The 24,892-nt window shown below is 36.7% G+C and overlaps 1 pseudogene; it reads right to left on the bottom strand.

The window, feature by feature from the left end:
- Window positions 1-24,892, bottom strand: part of LOC128649050 (clustered mitochondria protein homolog) — a 103,294-nt pseudogene that overhangs the window by 58,848 nt on the left and 19,554 nt on the right.

Here is a 24,892-nt window from a genome sequence, read left to right as displayed (position 1 = left end):
CTATAGCACTCTCAGGAAGCTGTGCTGTCTCCAGAGTCACATACAGTTAACCCCAGACAAGCCTGGGTGCAAGGCCCATAGGGAAAATTACAAAATAAATTAATACAACACACAGAGAAAGCCCAGCACTCGCTTACAAGCTCTCAGCTAAGATTAAAAGCAAAACTGGAAGAGTTAAATACCGCATCTGGCCAAATGGGACAAGCCCAGGCACCACTTCAAGATCTCTTCCAAAACCTGACTCTGGAGACAGCACAGCTTCCTGAGAGTGCTATAGCACACAGGGCTGAGCAAGTTGCAGGGTCATATGATGTGTACCCAGTCCAGTCTGAGAGTGCAGTCCCCTTCCGTGTTATGTATATGTCTAGGGAGATTACATAAATCTGTGAACCCTGACTTGTTCCCAGTTTGTTTGATTGAGAGCATCCCAGAAGCCTCAACTCACTGTTTGAATAAACCTTTTACTCTACACCCAGTCAGTATGTCAGTCTTTAACACATTTATTATCTGTCTCATAATCCTTTTCTTTTGTTATTAGTCTTTAGTTTGGAACACAATCACATTCTGCAGTGCTGATGGGTACAATTAATAGGACATAATACCCGTATGTTAAATCACTTGAAGGTGATGCAGCACAAGTGTAGAAAGTTGAGAAGCAAATATCACCTGAACATCTTTATGTAAAAAGGGAAGATATTTAACCTCAAAATTTATTCAGCTCACAAGAGTAAGTGCTCTGTGAGAAGTTATCCTTCAGATACTGTCAGTGCATGATTAAAAAAACAACAGCAAATTAGCTTCATCAGTTATGATGCCCCAATTAATTTGCTTTACTGTGATCTCATCAGATTTCACTTAAATATCATGAGATTTCATAGAAAACTTCCTAAAACTGAGGAGGGAAACATGAACATATTAACCAGAAGCACACTCCCTTGCAAGTCCTGAAACTATCATCTTGATTGGCTACTTAACCCCTTGTTTTTTTATAGCATGACTGCGCTAATCCAGGATGCCTACAGCAGGGAGGGAGGTCGTAATAGCACGGTCCTGGTGCTCGCACTGTTATGAAAAACCCTTAACGAACAGCAACATACAGGGTATGTCATGATCATTAAAGGGATAGGAAAGTCAAAAATTAAACTTGCATGATTCAGATAGAGCGTGTCATTTTAAGACACTTTTAAATTCACTTCTATTTTCAAATGTGCTTCGTTCTCTTAGTATCCCTCGTTAAAAAATGAATATGCACATATCATGCACTAGTGAAAGCTGCTGCTAATTGGTGCCTGCACACATTTGTCTCTTGTGATTGGCTAAATAGATATTTTCAGCTTCCTGTCAGTAGTGCAATGCTGTCCCTTCAGCAATGGATAACAATGAAGAAAATTTGATAATAGAATTAAATTGGAAAGTTGTTTAAAATTGTATGTTCTATCTGAATCATAAAATAAAATGTTGGGGTTTACTATCCCTTTAAGGGGTTAAAGTCCATTTACAATGTAATGTGGTTACTGGGGACATTTTGAGGTAAGACATCTTCCTTTTTTTACATATACAGATATGCTGCATCACTTTCAAGTGCTTCAACATTTGGGTATCATGTCCTTTAATATAAGGTACTCAAACATAAATGAAACAGAAAGATCTGCTCTTTTGAGAAGATTGAAATTGTGACTTGTAGGAAAGAAACAAAATACATGGCATTGATACAAGAGACAGAAAATATTAGAGTTGCAATAATGGTGGAAATAAGCTGTGGACATGAAGGTGTTCGGGTACCTCATACTCTGGAGTTGGAGTAAAGCAACTGAACAGTGCTACATAAGATGAGGGAGACAATTAGCTGCATACAACATACTGTGTAAAAATTATATCTAAGCATGTGCAATGTTTTATGATATATTTAGCTGTTCAGTTACCAATAAAAGAAGATGGTATAGGAGTAGTAGGAAATTAAATTAAAAGCACAGTGAAAATAATTAAATGAATGGGTATAAATGAAGAAAAATATGTTTGCCTAGAGAGTTTAGGAGAAATGATGGTCTGACAGGAGAAAAGTAAAAGGATAGTGATGTCTATTAGGAGATGTTTTGTACATTTTTCACTTGTGAAATAATTCAAAACCCAAATCTCTGTATGGCCTGGGTACTGACGTACATTCTACAACTAGGGATGGGTGAATATTTTGCAACATTCAAAAAATGAAACTAATTTTAATTAGGTTCGTTTGTTTCGAATTTCAAATGTTTGTAAAACATTCTAACATTCATTTAATGTAATAGTATGTCTAATGTTTTCTTTAAATGTAATATTCAATAAGAATTTTTTTTATTAATGGAATCAATATATTTGTAATAGTATTTCTAATGCTCTCATTAAATGTAATATTCAAATTATTCAATATTCTAAATAGAAACTGATATATGTGTATCTATTATGTATCAATTTACTACATTTCCTACCACATGAACTATTGAAATTCTGAATAGTATTTGAACATTCGAAAATAAAAGAAACATTCGAAAACCAGAAATTACATTTGATTACCGAATTTTAATGGATTTTCATTTTCATCAAAAATCTTTGTACACAGGAGTATTCGTTCTACCAAACAAATTACCCTTTGAGTACAGTCGCCCATCCATAGCTACAAACATGAGATAAAGTTTACCAAATTATGAAGAAGGAACTAACTGTTCTAGGGCACCATAACTTCATGGTTATTAAAAAACATAACCTTTACTTTAAAAAAATGAAAAGTCCTTCTCAAGTTAGCCAAACTAGCATGAATATTTCTATATGAGAGTTATGTACAACAATAATTTACTTAAATGACACCCACTAGAAAAAAAAAATTAATCAACCTAAAAAAGTGACCTACATAAACTGTCCTTTGGTGAGAGCTAATCTGGGCTTGGAGTAGACAATGTTTGCCACTGCCATTTTGTTAGCAAAACTTGCATTGTTTTGCAGTATATTATATAATACTTCTGCTGAGGCCAATTGGGGATAGATATGTAGCAGGGTTAGGCTTGGGAAGTATGTTGTGCACATTTTAGAATTGGAAAACCCATAATTTTATAGGTAAATTATAGAAAGAAAAAAAAAGTAAATTGCATTTTTTTTCTAGCATAAATAAACTGTATTTAAGCACCTAATGTAATCTATATTGCAACAAAAAGTTACCTGGCCTGGTATATGCTCTTCATAACCAAGACGTGAGTTGTACGCATCCTCTGCTCTCACACAGTCAATTATATGGTTGGTGCTAGGGGCGACCCAACTGTAAACTTGATAGGGCGTCGCTATTCTTTCTAATGGATGGCGATGAACCCTTAGGAAAGACAGTAAATGAAAATGATCTGTGCAAAGGACTCAAGGGTATGCAGATTAATTCACTGCTTTCACTTGGAGACATCATTTATAATAAGTGATATTATAAAGCTCGGATGGCAGATTGATAATTAAAGGCTTCAAATGTAAATTACAATAATAATTAAAAAAAAAAACGGTGCTCATATTTTTGGTTTAGTGATCCCAGTACAAATACAGCTCACTAACAGCAAGATTACAAGTAGTAGGTTATGAGTTTTCAGGCGTGCAATGTGGTCTTTTTGCAATCAATTTTCATTGTGCAGTTATTACAAGTCTTGATTTCATGATTGTGCACGCATTCACCTTTAACGCAACAACCCTTTCTGCACTCGAAGAGCTGTAATTAATGCTTTTCCGCAACAAAAACGTTTTACGAAACACTTCAAAAATACATTACATAGTACAGTTACACTCATATTAAAACCATCTATTAAATACAAATATTGCACACAAAAGTTATAAGGAATCAAAGATACAAGATCTTGGGTGTTAGAAAAAAAAAGCTGATGAAGGGATTTTTCATTGACATACATACACATACATTGAGCAACATTGATTTATATGTATAGAGATTCGTTTAACTATGGAGATAATGAAAATATTTTACATTACAATCTTATGCACATTAAACAATATCTCAGATGGATTTTCAAAGAGATATTCGCATATAGATCTCGAGATATCTAGACATATATATATATATATATTCATATACATATCTCACAATAAATAGATATATCAGTCCAAATATAATCAAATATATAGAGAAATATTTATTTAGAAATAAATAGAAAAAAACCTTTGCGAAAAGATTTTCGCAATATGAAATATTCGCTTTTCCATGTACACTTTTTTCTATTTGTCTTCTCCATTGACTTCTATGAGGAATACGTGAACGCTCAAGCAATTTCGTGGTTTGCATTAAACGGCTTAACGTGCGCACAAATAAGTTGTGTTGCAACTTGTAATACCTGCACAACCCCAAATGCAAAAAAGTCATAACGCGCATGGGGTTTTCGCAACTGATTTGCCGCGCGACTTGTAATCTTGCTCTAAAAAAAATAATGACTGTTTTGTTTTATTTATTTTTTTAAACATTTATAACATATTCTAAACGACTGAGATACTTTTGTTTTAATCTATGCCCTCAGTCCAATACATCAGTGTTTCTCATCCTTTTTGTAGCAAGTACCCCTGTAGGCATACACTTGTTTTCTATGTACCCCAGCTGTAGCACAAATGTTATTTATATTTTACAAGCTTGTTTCAGTGTGTTATATATATATATATTTAAGGAATCAGATAATTATTTTCTGTTTTCTGGAATTTAATATATTACAATATTAGAAACACAGATATACAGTCCATTGATATTAATACTTATATGCAAGTAATGTGCTTCCTAAAAAAACCCCCAAAAAAACAGGAAAATAAACTTTTCTGCATGATTAGTAAAGTAATATTTATGATACCATCTTTCTATTCTTAATAACCATTTCATACACGGCTTATCTGTCTCGTTTTACTGCGTCACACTTCAGTATGATGCGCTTTACCTATTTCACAGTAGCACATTTATCTGCCACTTGTCTCTGTGACAAGTGTCTCATTTCATATCATTTTTACCATCGTGGCCCTATAGAAATGTTGTGTTAAGGTTCATTTGGTTATTTGTTGAGTAAATTAATTTTTTTCCCCTTTCAGTAGATTCTAAGACAAAATTATTTGTCAACCTAGCTTTCAATGGACTCCATTCCAGTCCATTAAATGCTGTAATGCAAAAAGGTTGCCTAACATTCCTGTACATTACAAGAAGCATTGTTTGAATTAGTTAAGCTGACCAAATCTATATAAAAAGAGAATCTGTTTTTATTATACTTGGATTGCGTAAGCACGTGAAAATGTATAAGAGGATTTTTTTTAAGAGGATAAATGTAAATCTGGTTGGTGTGACCGATTTAATACTTGAATGGTTTGAATTTTGCATTTAGAACCATGAGCCAATAATATCCATTCATGACAATTCATCAACAATTTCAGATCATTTGGGGCCATTTTATAATATTAATATTTCTTAGCATCAAATAACTTAGTTGCAATTATAAAAGACCATTCAGAGGATTGGATTTTAGTTGTATACAGTTTACAATGTGATTTAAGCTATACATTAAACTTTTTTTTAAATAAAGCAGAAAATGAATATGATAGTGGTTTATTAATATGTATATTAAGTTAAAAAAAAAGTTTGTCTTAAAAAGCCTAAGATATGCCATGAGAAAGACCAAAAAAGGTTATCAAGAAGTAAAGGTTGTTAAATTATAAAGGTGAAGAGATTTTCTGATTGATTTTAAAGAGACATGAAACCCAAAATGTTTATTTCATGATTCAGATAGAACACAAAATTTCAAGCAATTTTCTAATTTACTCCTATAATCAGTGCTTGTTGATCAGCAAATGCTAACCAGGTGCTAAACCAAAAATGGGCTGGCTCCTAAGCTTACATTCTTGCTATTTCAAATAAAGATACCAAGAGAACAAAGAAAAATTGATAATAGGAGTAAATTAGAAAGTTGCTTAAAATTGCATGCTCTATCTGAATTATGAAAGTTAATTTTGACTAGACTATCCCTTTAATACTGCTGTGATGAGATGTTTCCCCTAGAAACTAACGGCTAGATTTAGAGTTTTGTCGGTAAAGACCCGCGTATCTAACGCTGGCTTTTTTCTGGCCGCACCTTTAAAATAACTCTGGTATTGAGAGTCCACAGAATGGCTGCGTTAGGCTCCAAAAAGGAGCGTAGAGCATATTTAACGCAACTTCAACTCTCGATACCAGAGTTGCTTACGGACGCGGCCAGCCTCAAAAACGTGCTCGTGCACGATTCCCCCATAGGAAACAATGTTTGAGCTGAAAAAAAACCTAACACCTGCAAAAAAGCCGCGTTCAGCTCCTAACTCAGCCCCATTGTTTCCTATGGGGAAACACTTCCTACGTCTGCACCTAACACTCTAACATGTACCCCGAGTCTAAACACCCCTAACCTTACACTTATTAACCCCTATTCTGCCGCCCCCGCTATCGCTGACCCCTGCATATTATTATTAACCCCTAATCTGCCGCTCCGTAAACCGCCGCTACTTACATTATCCCTATGTACCCCTAATCTGCTGTCCCTAACACCGCCGACCCCTATATTATATTTATTAACCCCTAATCTGCCCCCCACAACGTCGCCTCCAACTGCCTACACTTATTAACCCCTAATCTGCCGACCAGACCGGACCGCTATTATAATAAAGTTATTAACCCCTAATCCGCCTCACTAACCCTATAATAAATAGTATTAACCCCTAATCTGCCCTCCCTAACATCGCCGACACCTAACTTCAAACATTAACCCCTAATCTGCCGACTGGAGCTCACCGCTATTCTAATAAATGTATTAACCCCTAAAGCTAAGTCTAACCCTAACACTAACACCCCCCTAAGTTAAATATAATTTAAATCTAACGAAATTAATTAACTCTTATTAAATAAATTATTCCTATTTAAAGCTAAATACTTACCTGTAAAATAAATCCTAATATAGCTACAATATAAATTATATTTATATTATAGCTATTTTAGGATTTATATTTATTTTACAGGTAACTTTGTATTTATTTTAACCAGGTACAATAGCTATTAAATAGTTTAATAGCTAAAATAGTTAAAATAATTACAAATTACCTGTAAAATAAATCCTAACCTAAGTTACAATTAAACCTAACACTAGACTATCAATAAATTAATTAAATAAAATACCTACAATTACCTACAATTAAACCTAACACTACACTATCAATAAATTATTTAAATACAATATCTACAAATAAATACAATGAAATAAACTATCTAAAGTACAAAAAATAAAAAAGAACTAAGTTACAAAAAATAAAAAAATATTTACAAACATTAGAAAAATATTACAACTATTTTAAACTAATTACACCTACTCTAAGCCCCCTAATAAAATAACAAAGCCCCCCAAAATAAAAAAATGACCTACCCCATGCACCAAAGAATTCAGCTCTTTTGCCTGTAAAAAAAAAAAACATACAATAACCCCCCCCCCAACATTACAACCCACCACCCACATACCCCTAATCTAACCCAAACCCCCCTTAAATAAACCTAACACTAAGCCCCTGAAGATCTTCCTACCTTGTCTTCACCTCACCGGGTATCACACCGATCCGTCCTGGCTCCGATATCTTCGTCCAACCCAAGAGGGGGATAGACATCCATCATCCGACGCCTGAAGAAGTCCAGAAGAGGGTCCAAAGTCTTCATCCTATCCGGGAAGAAGAGTAGATCCGGACCGGCAACCATCTTCTTCCAAGCGGCATCTTCTATCTTCATCCGATGAGGACCGGCTCCATCTTGAAGACCGCGGACCCATCTTCTTCCGACGACGACTTCCCGACGAATGACGGTTCCTTTAAGGGACGTCATCCAAGATGGCGTCCCTCGAATACCGATTGGCTGACAGGATTCTATCAGCCAATCGGAATTAAGGTAGGAATATTCTGATTGGCTGATGGAATCAGCCAATCAGAATCAAGTTCAATCCGATTGGCTGATTGTTGGGGGGGGGTATTGTATGTGTTATTTTACAGGCAAAAGAGCTGAATTTCTTGGGGCATGCCCCGCAAAGGGCCCTGTTCAGGGCTGGTAAGGTAAAAGAGCTTTGAACTTTAGTAATTTAGAATAGGGTAGGGCATTTTTTTATTTTGGGGGTCTTTGTTGTTTTATTAGGGGGCTTAGAGTAGGTGTAATTAGTTTAAAATTGTTGTAATATTTTTCTGATGTTTGTAAATATTTTTTTATTTTTTGTAACTTAGTTCTTTTTTATTTTTTGTACTTTAGTTAGTTTATTTCATTGTATTTATTTGTAGATATTGTATTTAATTAATGTATTGATAGTGTAGTGTTAGGTTTAATTGTAGGTAATTGTAGGTATTTTATTTACCGTATTTTTCGCTCCATAAGACGCACCTGACCATAAGACGCACCTAGTTTTTAGAGGAGGAAAACAAGAAAAAAAATACAACTGCTTGTTGTTCTTCCCTCTCCCCCTTGAGACTAAAGTTACAGCCTTAAAGTAATGATAATGATAACTAACGGAACAACGCTGCAATCAAGGTGTTTAGGAAATTCCTGAATCCTGAGTGCAGTGTGGTCTGTTAGTTATTATTATCATTCCTGTAAGGCTGTAACTTTAGTCTCAATGGGGAGAGGGAAGAACAACAAGCAGTGAGTCCCCCCATAAATAAAAAATACATAATAAGCCTTTACCGTCTTTTAGCGTGCAAACACTGGGGCAGGGCACCTCAGCAACAAACTAAACACTGACTGCAGCACTGTGAAGAGACAGAACAGACATACTAAGCTGCTAGTTCTTACCATGTTGCTGCTGTTTGTTTTCCTCCGGTTCCGATAAGTTATAGTCTCGGCCACTGGAGTTCTGCTAAGATCCTCTGTTCATTTTGAATGGAGAATGTTAGCAGAAATCCAGTCACTAAAACCATAACTTATCGGGACCAGAGGAAAACAAATAGCAGCAGCATGGTAAGCGAAAGCAGCTTATTATGTCTGTTCTGTCTCTTATCTTCTATGTGCGTACCACCATATGTAGTCCCTATCCCACATCCTGCTCACACAGGGGACACCAAAAATACAATAAACCCCTAACGAAGAGGTGACCCTTTTAGAATGCACTGGTCCCCATGTGTTGGATAAAGCAAATAGTGTACCAGGAACACCAATATAATAATGCAATGTGCTAGGTGTCTTTAGTGGCCCCACGGCCCTTCGGTAGCTGTGTATGCTCAGACTTACCCTCTCTTCACGGCCCTACTTCCAGATAGCCCGGTGTGTCGCGTCTTTAGCTTGGAGCTGCTCCGCTCCCACAAGCTAACAGCTACAGTGAACCGAACTCGCGATCACTCACTCACTCGTTATGGCTCCTGGTGATGACGTCAGAAAGACGTGACCGGCTTTAGAGGGGTAGCGATTCCAATGATGTAGTCACCGCTCAATTGTAGTCAGCACCATCCGTCTTAGCAATGCCCAAACACTTACCGTAATGCTTTAATAGTCCTCCAGGGATAGACCAACCGCTCATGCTCCAAATAGAAACGGCCCATAGAATAAACAGAACACAACGTCCGGAGCAGCAGCTAAAAGAATACTTTATTGATCCTTCTTAAAACCGGATACATGTACACACACAACACATGCCCTTAGTGTGCAAAGCTTACATTGTTTTTGCTTGAACGCCGTACTCATAGCTCTCTCACACTAAGTTGTGTGTGTACATGTATCCGGTTTTAAGAAGGATCAATAAAGTATTCTTTTAACTGCTGCTCCGGACATTGTGTTGTGCTTTGTCTTTAATAGCAGGCTTCTGCAATCGGCATGTGTACTGTCCGAAGTCTCAGAGTCAGTGGGTGGGACCAAAGGTAACCGACTGTTCACACATTCGCTCCATAAGACGCACAGACATTTCTCCTTACTTTTGAGGGGGGAAAAAGTGCGTCTTATGGAGCGAAAAATACGGTAATTAATGTATTGATAGTGTAGTGTTAGGTTTAATTGTAACTTAGGTTAGGATTTATTTTACAGGTAATTTTGTAATTATTTTAACTATTTTAGCTATTAAATAGTTCTTAACTATTTAATAGCTATTGTACCTGGTTAAAATAAATACAAATTTACCTGTAAAATAAATATAAATCCTAAAATAGCTATAATATAATTATAATTTATATTGTAGCTATATTAGGATTTATTTTACAGGTAAGTATTTAGCTTTAAATAGGAATAATTTATTTAATAAGAGTTAATTAATTTCGTTAGATTAAAATTATATTTAATTTAGGGGGGTGTTAGTGTTAGGGTTAGACTTAGCTTTAGGGGTTAATACATTTATTAGAATAGCGGTGAGCTCCAGTCGGCAGATTAGGGGTTAATGTTTGAAGTTAGGTGTCGGCGATGTTAGGGAGGGCAGATTAGGGGTTAATAAATATAATATAGGGGTCGGCGGTGTTAGGGGCAGCAGATTAGGGGTACATAGCTATAATGTAGGTGGCGGTGGCGTGCGGACGGCAGATTAGGGGTTAATTATTGTAGGTAGCTGGCGGCGACGTTGTGGGGGGCAGGTTAGGGGTTAATAAATATAATATAGGGGTCGGCGGTGTTAGGGGCAGCAGATTAGGGGTACATAAGTATAACGTAGGTGGCGGTCGGCAGATTAGGGGTTAAAAAAATTTAATCGAGTGGCGGCGATGTGGGGGGACCTCGGTTTAGGGGTACATAGGTAGTTTATGGGTGTTAGTGTACTTTAGAGCACAGTAGTTAAGAGCTTTATGAACCGGCGTTAGCCCAGAAAGCTCTTAACTACTGACTTTTTTCTGCGGCTGGAGTTTTGTCGTTAGAATACTAACGCTCACTTCAGACACGACTCTAAATACCGGAGTTAGAAAGATCCCATTGAAAAGATAGGATACGCAATTGACGTAAGAGGATCTGCTGAAAAGTGAGCGTTAGACCCTTTCCTGACTGACTCCAAATACCGGCGGTAGCCTAAAACCAGCGTTAGGAGCCTCTAACGCTGGTTTTCACGGCTACCGCCAAACTCCAAATCTAGGCCTAAGAAAGCTCTCTGGAATGTAAAGTTTACATGATAGTAACTAGAGATTCTAACAATTCTTGGTTTTAAGCACATACAATTCAAACTGCAATGTTGTCAGTGAAGTTTAACTTGTAGTCATTTTTAGTTTTGTATGCATTACTTTTTGTGTTAGTGTAATAAGTGTAATTTGAGATAACTTTGGCAGCACACTGTAAAATAGTTAAATCACTGAGACCTGAAGGAGTAAAATTAGAGAGATGTTTAAACTTGTCCAAAGAACGCCCTGTCAAGACCACTCACGGACACTGTGAAAATAATTTTAAAATAGATCAAATTTAAAATAATATACTGCTGTTAAATCCTCTCAATGCAAAGTACTAGTGGAGTTCACATAATGGAAAGTTACTGGAAAACTGCAAAAATAAAATCTTATGGATTGGAATGAACTAAAATTCTAGAACCCTGTAAAAACATATTCAAAACACTTCTGTCCATTTTAATGGATTGAAATACACCTCCATTGTTTTTGAGATTATAGAAGTTCCTTCTGCAAGGGCATCTTAATATATCAAAGACAGAATGACAAGACAAGAATAAACTGAATATTAAATAAATTGAATATTAAATTATTATTTTTTAACAATACTAAAAAAATAAATATTTTTCTTTTCTAAAAAGGATATTTCACATGGACATCAGCTAGTCATACTCGGGTCCATAACATGTTTCTATAAACAAACATGATCTCTATGTGTAGCATTCTGTATTATTTGGACAATATTTAACTTCACATAATGGCTCCCATCTACTAATCTTTGTAGCCACCCGTCAATCACTCTGAATGAACATATTCAGAGCGATTTATCGCCCCCACCTCTGTTGTAGGAAGCAGGGGTCAGCAGCATGAGTGAACCTGCTCTGCAAGGGCTCCAAAGAAACATTTGATGCTTAGTACATGGAGCCCAAATTATTTATCTATACAGCTCATAAACTATATTATATGTGTGTGTAATATATATATATATATATATATATATATATATATATATACATACACATATACATACATACACACACAATTTACTATACAAGGTAGGCTAATCACTAGCCTCTATATTGTGGTGCATACAGGGGTGTATTTTGGCCTAGGGTAGAGGGATTTTAGTGGGGCAGCCAAGAACAGCTTTACTTCATAAATAATTGGAAATCGTTTTTAACTGGTCTAAAGGAGGCTGACAGAAGAGAATAACCACTGGCCTGTGCTTTTTTGTGAGTCTGGCAACAACAAGTGAATACTTAACTGGTCAGTATGTTTTATGAAAAAACAAAACAAATATGAGGCAAGTATGAACTAAAAATGGTGGAGGGGGGGGAAGTAGCACAAAACCTAAATACGCCCCTAAATGCATATAGTATATATCAGAGCTTTTATATACATGAATATCATTAATACTTCTATTATGCACTCTTGTGTTGATGGATTTTACCTCTTCTTTTGTAGGATGGAAAAGTTTTTCTTGAATGCCGGGCTGATCTGGCTCAGCAGCTCCACAAGACTGTGGCTCAGATGACTCGGAGAAGCTGGTTTGGGGTTGAACAATTCTGTTGTTGACCTTGAAAGAAATCATAAAGTCAATGAAGTATAGTTTTAGCCCAGTGTTGGTAATAAAGTCCTACTGGAATGCTCTGAATGCAAAAAAACAAATGAGTCTATCAAATAAGGCTGCATGGAACATAGGATTATCTAAAAAAGATTTCCACACAGTTTAGTCTGCACAAACAGAGATAAATAGAAACCTAATTCAAACATGGTGGCCCCTGTTAAGGTACAGAAAATAAAGTATTTTATAGAAACTAAATTTATAATTAATTTGCAATATTTAAACAACTAATTCTAAAGCTAATCTTTGATCTGAATACATCATTATGTGCAACATGTATATATTGTTTAACATTTCAGTAATTTTAACTACTGGTTATCATAAAGCAGCTCAAAAAATGAAAAATATTACCAGATCTGACAGCTTTTAAAAATATTACATTAGTGCATACTAACTTGAATGTCACAAAAAAATGTTATTAGAGAAAGCAATCTACAGTATAGTTTAATGAAGCCTGAACCTTAGTAGAATATTATTTTAAAAATATTTTTTTTAATACTTTACTCATTTTCTATATAAAACATTTTATATAGATGAGTGCAGATATTTATCTTAGTTTTTTACATTTTCTATGTATAAAGCAGTTTCCTAACTCCAGTACTCATGACCCTTAACATAACAGGCCAGATATTCACCAGATATTCACTATATCTTAACTACACTCTGACATAAGCTAAGGAATTGAGTGATGAAATCTTATTGGGACATCACAAGTAGTCTAGTACCATTTGAATTTTCTTCCCTTCCTTTTACATTGATTGAGCTAAAACACAGACTCCAAACAGTGTGTCACACAACCTGATGGCATGACTTGTCATCCCTGTATACTAAAAATAATAAGAATAACATTATTTTATAATATTCTATTATCCTAAGTGATCCCTTTACAAAACTGCAATTTAAAACTGTGCAGTCTCAACAAGATGAATATTCTAATTTAAAAAAGTAACATACTTTATATATGAGAAGAAATATGAAATCATCTAAAAGAAACAACTCAAAGGACCTCTCAATGCAGTAGAATTTAATAATTAACAAGTGCATAATTAAAAGACAATGATTTAACAACTTCTCTAAGCAGTAGTTTTTTTTTCTGACAAATTTATTTTTTCTCCCATTTTCCGACCCTCTATATCATGTGACAGACATCAGCCAATCACGGACTAGTATACGTATACCATGTGAGCTTGCGCACATGCTCAGTAGGATCATGTTCCCCAGAAAGTGTGAATATAAAAAAGGACTGAGTAAAATTTGACAATGGAAGTAAATTGGAAATGAAAAATGTCTTAAAACTGCATGCTCTATCTGAACCATAAAGTTTATTTTGACTTGAGTGCCCTTTTAATTAGCAACTCTAATGATCTAAAAAAAAAGTATTTCAACAAGACACATGCATTTAATTTTGCTTCTATACCTAATTGTGACAACTACACGTTAATGAGTGGAAAAGTGCACAATAAATTACTGCGGGAAAGTGATACATTCCTTCAGAAATACACTTACTGATTAATGTAAAATCCCCTGTTGGAAGCTGTAATGTTGATGTGATGATCTTCCATTGTTATGATATTCAAGTACATAAGGTCTCCATGCATTCTCCGATTGCCTGGAGGTGGATTCCACCCACTCATCATCAAGGCTTTGAGACACTGGGGAGGCTGTGGTGACACCAATTACTAAGGGTTAGTATTGCTAGTTAGAAACAAGAAAGCATTTGATACAAAAAAAAAGTGTCATTAAAATAGTTTTTCCTCTGGTGCATCAAAAATAGGATATTTAATAGAATATATATATATATATATATATATATATATATATATATATATATATATATATATATATATATATATATATATATATATAAAGCAGAAGAGAAATATGAGGGGAAAACCTGGGTTCCATCATAGCGGCTTTCTTTAATTTTTAGAAAAAAAACTATTCAGTTAAATCAGTTAGGAGAAAATAAAGTATACTGCAACATTTTCCTACTACACATAATTAAACATTTTATATGTTACCATATAAACTGTACAATGTCCCTTTAAGAAACATATGGACCCTGAAAGAGTAGAATCCTGGACCAAATTCACAGACTGCCTCATTAAGAAATTAAATAATTTAGTTGCCTAAGCAGGAGCTATTGTGCAATGTTTGTTTATGGGTTATCAGCCTTTGTTCTTTTACAGACTATAATACAGCTTTGACTAGTCAGACAGAATAGGAAAGGCAGAGAAAATAAACATGTTTGTCAAGTAAAAGGCCTTGAATTTTCGAGAGAGAGAGAGAGAGAGAGAGAGAGAGAGAGAGAGAGAGAGAGAGAGAGAGAGAGAGAGAGAGAGAGAGAGAGAGAGAGAGAGAGAGAGAGAGAGAGAGAGAGAGAGAGAGAGAGAGAGAGAGAGAGAGAGAGAGAGAGAGAGAGAGAGAGAGAGAGAGAGAGAGAGAGAGAGAGAGAGAGAGAGAGAGAGAGAGAGAGAGAGAGAGAGAGAGAGAGAGAGAGAGAGAGAGAGAGAGAGAGAGAGAGAGAGAGAGAGAGAGAGAGAGAGAGAGAGAGAGAGAGAGAGAGAGAGAGAGAGAGAGAGAGAGAGAGAGAGAGAGAGAGAGAGAGAGAGAGAGAGAGAGAGAGAGAGAGAGAGAGAGAGAGAGAGAGAGAGAGAGAGAGAGAGAGAGAGAGAGAGAGAGAGAGAGAGAGAGAGAGAGAGAGAGAGAGAGAGAGAGGAGAGAGAGAGAGAGAGAGAGAGAGAGAGAGAGAGAGAGAGAGAGAGAGAGAGAGAGAGAGAGAGAGAGAGAGAGAGAGAGAGAGAGAGAGAGAGAGAGAGAGAGAGAGAGAGAGAGAGAGAGAGAGAGAAAACAAATGGTTACAACATGATTTATATGGAGCTGTGCACTTTAAAACTTTAATGCACATGATTAAAAATAAATTTTGAGAGTGAAAAGTCAGAATCTGTTGACGTAAATATATGTAATGTTCACTTAGCAAAGCTATGTTGAAGAATCTTTATGCAACACCCCCTATTTTTAATATAAATTAGACTTTTAAATTTACATTAGCCTTATCTTATTTTCGTCTGTGTGATTTCCAAATGAATCATTTGTAGGTTTTTGCAATAAAGTCTTTCATGAAGGTAGTACTTTAATGCAATGTCACAATATATTGATGTTGTATACATTCCTTTCAAATCACTACGTAACATTGTCATAAAAACATAAAAAAAACAGTATGGTTCAATGTTCCTACTTTATTCTAGTTTTAAATTGTAAGTCATATTCAAATTAAAAGATGTTTAAGCCAATACCTGTCTCTATTTTTTTTTATTGACATTGGCTATTTACATGGCTTTTTATATTTATCCTGTTGTCTTCTATATTTGTATTTTCTGATATATTACATTATGTTTTATAATGTTATCATACTTTATGAGACAACAATTGTCCTTTAAATTAACACCAAAAAAAACCACTTTGAGAATATGGGGCTGAATTAGCAAGGGCCGAACGGCCCCTGATGCCCCTGTTTTCCTTTGGCTCGCTGGAGACCGCAGTTAAGAAGCAGCGGTCTTAAGACCGTTGCTCCTTAACTGGTCCGTCTGCTCTGAGCGTTGGACAGCAATCAACCCGATCGAATACGATCGGGTTGATTGACACCCCCTGCTGGCGGCAAATCTGCAGGGGATGGCATTGTACAAGCAGTTCACAAGAACTGATTATGCAATGATAAATGCCGACAGCGTATGCTGTTGGCATTCAGCGATGTCTGTTGGACATGACCCACTGAGCAGATCATGATAAATTGGCCCCCATGTGTAGAAAAAAAAAAAAAGAATTTTCTAGTACTTATAGCAATACATGTCAGGCTTGACAAGCAGTGGTGTTGCCAGAAAGTAATGATAAGGTACTTGTGGAATAGGGGTGGGGCTTCAATGGGAGAGGCGTAACCAGGCATGCATGGGGGACTGGGTCTAGCATGGGTGGTTTTTGTTGGAGAGTCATCAGCAGAGTGGTGATGGGAAAAGCAAGAGGTTTACAGTTGGGGGGCACATAGGTAAGCTAGACATTATGCTGAGGGAGCTAGTGCCCCTCTGGCAGCACCACTGTTCAAATGCCTAACTGTCACATATCTGTCTCTAATTTGCTTCAGAAAGGATGAATAAATAAGAACTGCAAAGCAATGGAGAGTTTTTCACATAATGACTATGGCTAGTTGTGTCTGTTCTAGTAACAAGTTGGGATTGGCTCCTCTAAACAAGGCAAGTGCAGGAAAACAATTGCAACAAGTTGATAATGTATTCCAAATATTTTCTATCTCAGTCAGCATCTCAGTTTATTGCAAAACTGCAGAAAAATCATGTAATTACAAAGTAGTTACTGTCCTTTAAAGCAAGTTAAACAAAAAGCATAATAGTGTTTATATTTGTTTAACAGAAATGCTGAGAAGATAAGCCCCTTTTAACACTACCTTGTTGTCTAAGCTCATTGGTTGGAGAGGCTGCAAGGGGCGTTCTGTACTCCCTGGAAGAATATAATCTGGAGGAGAACAATCAATTGCTTCCAGGCTCTGGTCTGACGTGGAACGTTTTTTCTTTTTGCCATTATTTTCAGAGTAAAGAGAATCTAGAGAAGACAACAATCATTAGTAACATTTCTGTTTAGGTGTAATATTCATTTTAAGTACTGTATTGCAAAATAAATATTTCAAAATAATTTACTACAGTCATTTCCTAAAGTTTTTGAAAATCCTAGTAGAATCCACATTCCTGGTGTCCTTTGTTGTATCCAATCAGAAACAGATTTAAAGGGACATAAAACCCAACATTTTTCTCTCATGATCCAGATAGAACATACAATTTTAAACAACTTTCCAGTTTACTTCTGTTATTAAATTTTTTCTTTGTTTTAATGTTATCCTTTGTTGAAAAGTGGAAAGGTAAATTCAGGAGTGTGCACGTCTGCAGCACTATATGGCAGCAGTTTAGCAAGAATGTTATACATTAGCAAGAGCACTAGGTTGCAGAAGTAGTTATGTAGTGCTTCAGGCATGTGCACACTACCTGGATATCTCTTTAGCAAAGAATAACATAAGAACAATGCAAATTTGATAACAGAAGTTGGAAACTTCTTTAAAATGTTTTTCTCTATTTGCACCAAGAAAGAAAATGTTTGGTTTCATGTACCTTTAAATTAACCTAAACATAGAATGTTGCCGGTTCAGGTGCATTACACCATACGTCAAGTCATTGTAAAGTTTAACGAATAAGTGCTCGGTATCTAGAAAACAGGGGCACATTCATTCATTAAACTTTACAAAGATGCTTATTTTTTAAAATACTTACCTTTGCATTATGGTAAATATAACGCCAATCCTCCACCCACAGCTTCTGCTTTCTTTAGCAGATAGATGACGAATCCAGCTTCCTCCAATCGTTGTGTGCCCCCTTTGGCGTCCAGCTCTTGAGGCACACAACGATTGAAAGAAGCTGGATCATCATCGATATGCTAATAAGAGGAGCTGCAGGAGGAGGATCGGCGTTATGTTTACCTAAAACAAAAGCGTCTTAGTAAAGTTTAATGAATGAAAGTGCCCTGTTTTTAATATTATTATTTTTTTTTTATTTAGGTTCAAGGCATACAACATTATAAAAGCAATACTTACGTTGCATATAAAATACCACTTTTAGAGAAAATAGAAAGAGCAGGTTATATTAAAGAAAATCAAGTGGGTAAAAGCTTATGTACCATAGAAATTGTATACAGATATGGTGCCAATTGGTCTGGTAGCCTCCAAAATGACATGGAAAGGCCTCTCTTGGGCCTTGTAAAACAAAAAATTTAAAGTAATTGGAGGAAATTGTAAACCTAAGAGACCACTTTTGGATCTCAGACAGACCTCTTTTTCTTTTTTTATCATGGGAATATATACAGTGGGGCAAAAAAATTTAGTCAGCCACCAATTATGCAAGTTCTCCCACTTAAGAAGATGAGAGGCCTGTCATTTTCATCATAGGTATACCTCAACTATGAGAGACAAAATGTGGAAACAAATCCAGACAATCACATTGTCTGATTTGGAAATAATGTATTTGCAAATTATGGTGGAAAATAAGTATTTGGTCAATATCAAAAGTTCATCTCAATACTTTGTTATATATCCTTTGTTTGCAATGACTGATGGTAGCCTTTGTTACGTTGGTCCCAGCTCTCTGCATGTCATTTACTAGGTCCCCCTGTGTGGTTCTGGGATGTTTGCTCACCGTTCTTGTGATCATTTTGACCCCACGGGGTGAGATCTTGCGTGGAGCCCCAGATCGAGGGAGATTATCAGTGGTCTTGTATGTCTTCCATTTTCTAATTATTGCTCCCACAGTTGATTTCTTCACACCAAGCTGCTTGCCTATTGCAGATTCAGTCTTCACAGCCTGGTGCAGGTCTACAATTGTGTTTCTGGTGTCCTTCGACAGCTCTTTGGTCTTCACCATAGTGGAGTTTGAAGTGTGACTGTTTGAGGTTGTGGACAGGTGTCTTTTATACTAATAACAAGTTCAAACAGGTGCCATTAATACAGGTAATGAGTGGAGGACAGAGGAGCCTCTTAAAGAAGATACAGGTCTGTGAGAGCCAGAAATCTTGCTTGTTTGTAGGTGACCAAATACTTATTTTCCACCATAATATATAAATTCTTTCCAAATCATACAATGTTATTGTCTGGATTTGTTTCCACATTTTGCCTCTCATAGTTGAGGTATATCTATGATGAAAATTAGAAGCCTCACTCATCTTCTTAAGTGGGAGAACTTGCACAATTGGTGGCTGACTAAATGCTTTTTTGCCGCACTGTATAAAAGACTTATGTTTTCTACCCCAGATACGAAACGGTGGGCCACTCTTGCACCTTTTATATAGAAACAATATATGGAGAGGGGTAGATACTGAGTATAGGCATACAATAACAAAAAACAAAAAAATTGGCATCATTATGAGGGTAATTGTTGTAATAGCAGAATGAATAAAGATGCCAGTGCCACAGCAGGACACTTCTATAGTGCGACAGATGATATTAAATTCCTGAAACATATATATATGTATCCTATGGACATCAGATATAGGTTAGGTGATTATTAAGTGTCACCCTCCAGCAGTCCGGTATGGTGGGATAATGAGTGAGCTATGGCACAAAAAGTATAATATTGGACCAAGTTAACATATGGTTAATCCCCTACTTTAAGGGATTAGTTTTAACATGCAAGGTATATTACCGATCCTAGGATCTCTATAGATGTTGAGCTCCATGCCAACGTTAGGTGCTACATATATATGGAGATGGGTTATTTTAATCATATGGCCATATCCCACACTGAGTCAAACAAGCCTTCCCCTCTGCGGCTCTGGACACAAGCCACAGGGTCAGGAAAAAAACCTTCTACAATCATGAGGTTGGGGGAAATAATAGTTAGTGGGTAGGGTTATATGGCTTCATGTGGAGGGCACAATGTACCAAGTATAGTTGGGCTCTCCCTGTAAAGGGATTGAAGTATATCTAAAAGGATTGCATGGTGCCAGATGTATAATACAGAAACCTCAGATTTACATAGGCTACACTCTAATACAGGTTAACAAAGACATAATTAACAGCTGTGTCACATAAGGAAATATAAAATACAGGCAGCTGTGTCAAAACATAAATACCCAATCCAGGATCTTAACACTTTAAACTACTTTTGATGATAGACAGGAGGGATATTATAGTCCGAGCATCCGTCAGCCCCATTACTTTATCTGCAGGAATAAATGGGCTTTAGATTAAACCTGAGACTTTGTGTCACATCCTCAAAGTAAAAGTTCCAATGTAAAGGGAGCCCCAAATAGCAAGCCGCACTGCGTCTACCAACATTGTCCAGCAAATGAAGGCACCCATTTACAAGGTAGAGAGTCTCTTGAGGGTGGTTGTAGAAATCCTGGGTAATGTTCTGAATTGCGAACTCGCACAATGTGTAGTCTTCGACTTCGGCATTCCAGGACCTCCCCCCCAAAACCCAGCAGGGCCTCAGCCGGCAGAAAGGATTGCACAGTTCACTGATTCTCCCTTGTGACATCAAGAGACATAGGTGTCGCTGGTGCAACTGAATCCTCCACCTTAGGGATTATTGCTTGTGAGCTACTCAGAATCTTGTAGGGTGCACTAGCATGCTGTAGCTTGTTTGAGGGAGTGCTAATAATTTCTCTATACTCGCCCTGATAACGGGACCCCTCCATATCACTGGCTTCCAAGTCTCCTTCAGTATTTGCTGAGACAAATGCTATCAGTAGAGGATCCTATGGGGCTTTCACCATTAGGCTTAGTCAGAGCGCTTCAAGCCTGTGCCAGTACTCGTTATTAAAGATGTCCTGAAAGTCAGATTCTTCCTCGGCCGCCATTTTAGATATGATATGGCGTGCATTGTTAATTTCTTCCGTCTGTGTAGAGCTGTAAGATCAGTCTTAACTTTCAAAGCTCTTGAATCTTAAGGGTAACTTGGTAAGGACTCAGGTATCAATACAAGATTGTCCCGCTGTGGCGAAATACCTCTGTTAACCGAGAGGGGTAGCGCAGCCTATTAGGTGCCGCCGTACTAGGCCTCTATCATCTGACTTCTTGCTTTAGCTTCAAAAATACAGCTTGGTATTATATATAGAGAAACACCCCGGTGAAGCAAAGCTGTTAGGTGACTCTTTAAATTGGCGGATTAGAAGAGATTCCGCTAGAGCACAAAAAGATGTGACTGTTCCCGATCACAGTTCAGACACGCCCCCTTAATATTATTTTTAGATACCGGGCACTTATTTAATAAACTTTACAATCACTTTAAGTATGATAAAGACACATCAGCCCCTCTGGAGGGAGTGGAACAAGAACAATTTTCAGAAGTAATTTATAGCAAAAGCAGGCAAAAAAAAGGAATGTATTTTGAAATGTTTATTTTCCTAAGAAGACCATTAAATATAGTAGAACTACATCATCAACAAACACAAACGCAATGCAGTAGCACCTCCTCTGAATTTCAAATAAACAGTAGATTTTTTTTGAGAAAATTTTAAAAATATCCTTCCATTTCCCTGTTCCCTATACCATGTGACAACCATCAACAAATCACAGACTCATATAAACTGTGAACTTGTGCTCATGCTCAGTAGAAGTGCCTCAAAAAGTGTATCTACAATGACAGTGCACAATTTGATAATTTAAGTATGCACTCTTCAGCACTATATGGCAGCAATTTTGCCAGTATGCTATATATTTGCAAGAACACTAGATGGCAACACTACCTACCTATCTCTTCAAAAAAGAATACGATGAGAATGAAGAAAATTTGATAATAGATGTAAATTGGTAACTTTTTAAAAATTGGATGCTCTTTCTCAAAAAATAAATAAATTGTGTTTCATGTCCCTTTAATATTTTTTAAAATAAACCCAAGCTAAAGGCCAGTTCTTTAATAAAAAGCTACAATATTCTACAGGTAAGAGACCACCACTAAAATATATAGTTGCTCTTCTGAAAAAGCAAGGTGGTTAAACACATAAAGTCACCTCTAAAGCAGAAACACACAGCCGATCCTAAAGGGAAAATAGCTAGTGGTCAATCATGAGCAGCATATGTGCGTAGCTGTTAATCATTGGCCATATTCTGCTCTAAAGCAGGTGCTCATTGCAGCTTTGGAGCAATGTGTTTAACTCCTGCATAAGTGATAAAACATATAGGGATAGATAAAAACAAGTTTGATAAAAAAAATAGTTAACACATCAAAGCATTTTTTTATTTCAGTTTTTTACTTGGTTCTCTGTTCATTCATAGCCTTTTGAACTGGGTTCCAATAAGTTGAACCAATGTTTTAACCATGTCATGACACCATGTACAAAATCTCTTTCCATAAAAAAAAAATCTATTTTGTTGCGCGCCTTGATGCAAATATTTTTATAACACTCATTTTACATCTGTATTACAAGATATACTTAAAATAACAAAGTCTAGACAATCTAAACTTAAAGGGACAGTAAAGTCAAAATGAAAGCTTTTATGATTCAGATAGACTTTCCAATTTACTTCTATAATTTTGTTCTCTTGGTATCATTTGTTAAAAAGTAAACCTAGGTAGGCTTAATGCACTACTAGGAACTAACTGAATACACCTGGTAAACAAATGACAAGAGGCATATTTGTGTAGCCACCAATTACCAGGTAGCTCCAGTGGAGAATTGCTGCCCCTGTGCCCACCTAGGTATGATTTTCAACAACAGATACCAAGAGAACAAAGCAAATGTGATAATAAAATAATTTGGAAAGCTATTTTAAAGGACATGCTCTGTCTGAATCATAAAAGAGTAATTTTGACTTTACTTTCCCTTTAAGTTGTATTATAACAATATATATACGTAGCTATATCTGGAAATATATTGGTATGTTTTTGTACCTCCAAAGTCACCCTCGGAGATGTTGCTTAGGTAAGACAGTGAACTGCAATCTACTCCATTGTAGGCATCAGTAAGGTCCAAACTCTTTAGCAGGTCCCTGAAATGGCGGATGTGAATTCGAGCCTCTCTGATTGTGTACGGTTCTAAAAGCGAAAAACAGCAACTAAGGTAATAAACAACGGAAGTCAGTTCATTTCTGAGTTTTAAATAATAATTACAATGTACTCCCATATTGCAGCTTGCTCAGTATAAATTTAATTTGTCAATCAATAAAAAACACTACTATAAAATAGTGTTTTATTATGACAAAAAACAGAATTTATGTTTACCTGATAAATTTCTTTCTCCTACGGTGTATCCGGTCCACGGCTTCATCCTTACTTGTGGGATATTCTCAATCCCTACAGGAAGTGGCAAAGAGAGCACACAGCAGAGCTGTCCATATAGCTCCCCTCAGGCTCCGCCCCCCCCCAGTCATTCGACCAACGGTTAGGAGAAAAAGGAGAACCATAGGGTGCAGTGGTGACTGTAGTTTACAAAAATAAATTTAAACCTGACCAAATGCCAGGGTGGGCCGTGGACCGGATACACCGTAGGAGAAAGAAATTTATCAGGTAAACATAAATTCTGTTTTCTCCTACATTGGTGTATCAGGTCCACGGCTTCATCCTTACTTGTGGGAACCAATACCAAAGCTTTAGGACACGGATGAAGGGAGGGAACAAGTCAGGTAACCTAAACGGAAGGCACCACTGCTTGTAAAACCTTTCTCCCAAAAATATCCTCCGAAGAAGCAAAAGTATCGAATTTGTAAAATTTGGCAAATGTATGCAGTGAAGACCAAGTCGCTGCCTTACAGATCTGTTCAACAGAAGCCTCATTCTTGAAAGCCCATGTGGAAGCCACAGCTCTAGTAGAGTGAGCTGTAATTCGTTCAGGGGGCTGCCTTTCAGCAGTCTCATAAGCCAACCGGATGATGCTTTTCAGCCAGAAGGACAGAGGTCGCAGTCGCCTTTTGACCTCTCCTCTTGCCAGAATAGACGACAAACAAGGACGATGTTTGTCTGAAGTCTTTAGTTGCTTTTATATAGAACTTTAAAGCACGAACCACATCAAGATTTTGCAACAGACGTTCCTTGTTAGAAACTGGATTAGGACACAGAGAAGGAACAAGTATTTCCTGGTTAATATTCTTATTGGAAACCACTTTTGGAAGAAAACCAGGTTTGGTACGTAAAACGACCTTATCTGTATGGAACACCAGGTAAGGTGAATTACACTGCAAAGCAGACAATTCAGAAACTCTTCTAGCAGAAGAAATAGCTATCAAAAACAAAACTTTCCAAGATAGTAACTTGATATCTATGGAATGTAGAGGTTCAAACGGAACCCCTTGAAGAACTGAAAGAACTAAATTTAGACTCCATGGAGGAGCAACAGGTCTATAGACAGGCTTGATTCTGACTAAAGCCTGTACAAATGCCTGAACACCTGGCATTGCTGCCAAACGCTTTTGTAACAAAACAGACAGAGCAGATATCTGTCCTTTTAAGGAACTAGCTGACAAACCTTTCTCCAATCCTTCTTGGAGAAAAGATAGAATCCTTGGAATCCTAATCTTACTCCATGAGTAACCCTTGGATTCGCACCAACAAAGATATTTCCGCCATATCTTATGGTAAATTTTCCTGGTGACAGGCTTTCTAGCCTGGATCAGGGTATCTATAACTGATT

The sequence above is a fragment of the Bombina bombina genome, chromosome 2, assembly GCF_027579735.1.
Source record: "Bombina bombina isolate aBomBom1 chromosome 2, aBomBom1.pri, whole genome shotgun sequence".
NCBI classification, from domain to species: Eukaryota; Metazoa; Chordata; class Amphibia; order Anura; family Bombinatoridae; genus Bombina; species Bombina bombina.
The sequence above is the reverse complement of the archived record's forward strand: the minus strand, read 5'-3'. Positions and strand labels throughout refer to the sequence as shown.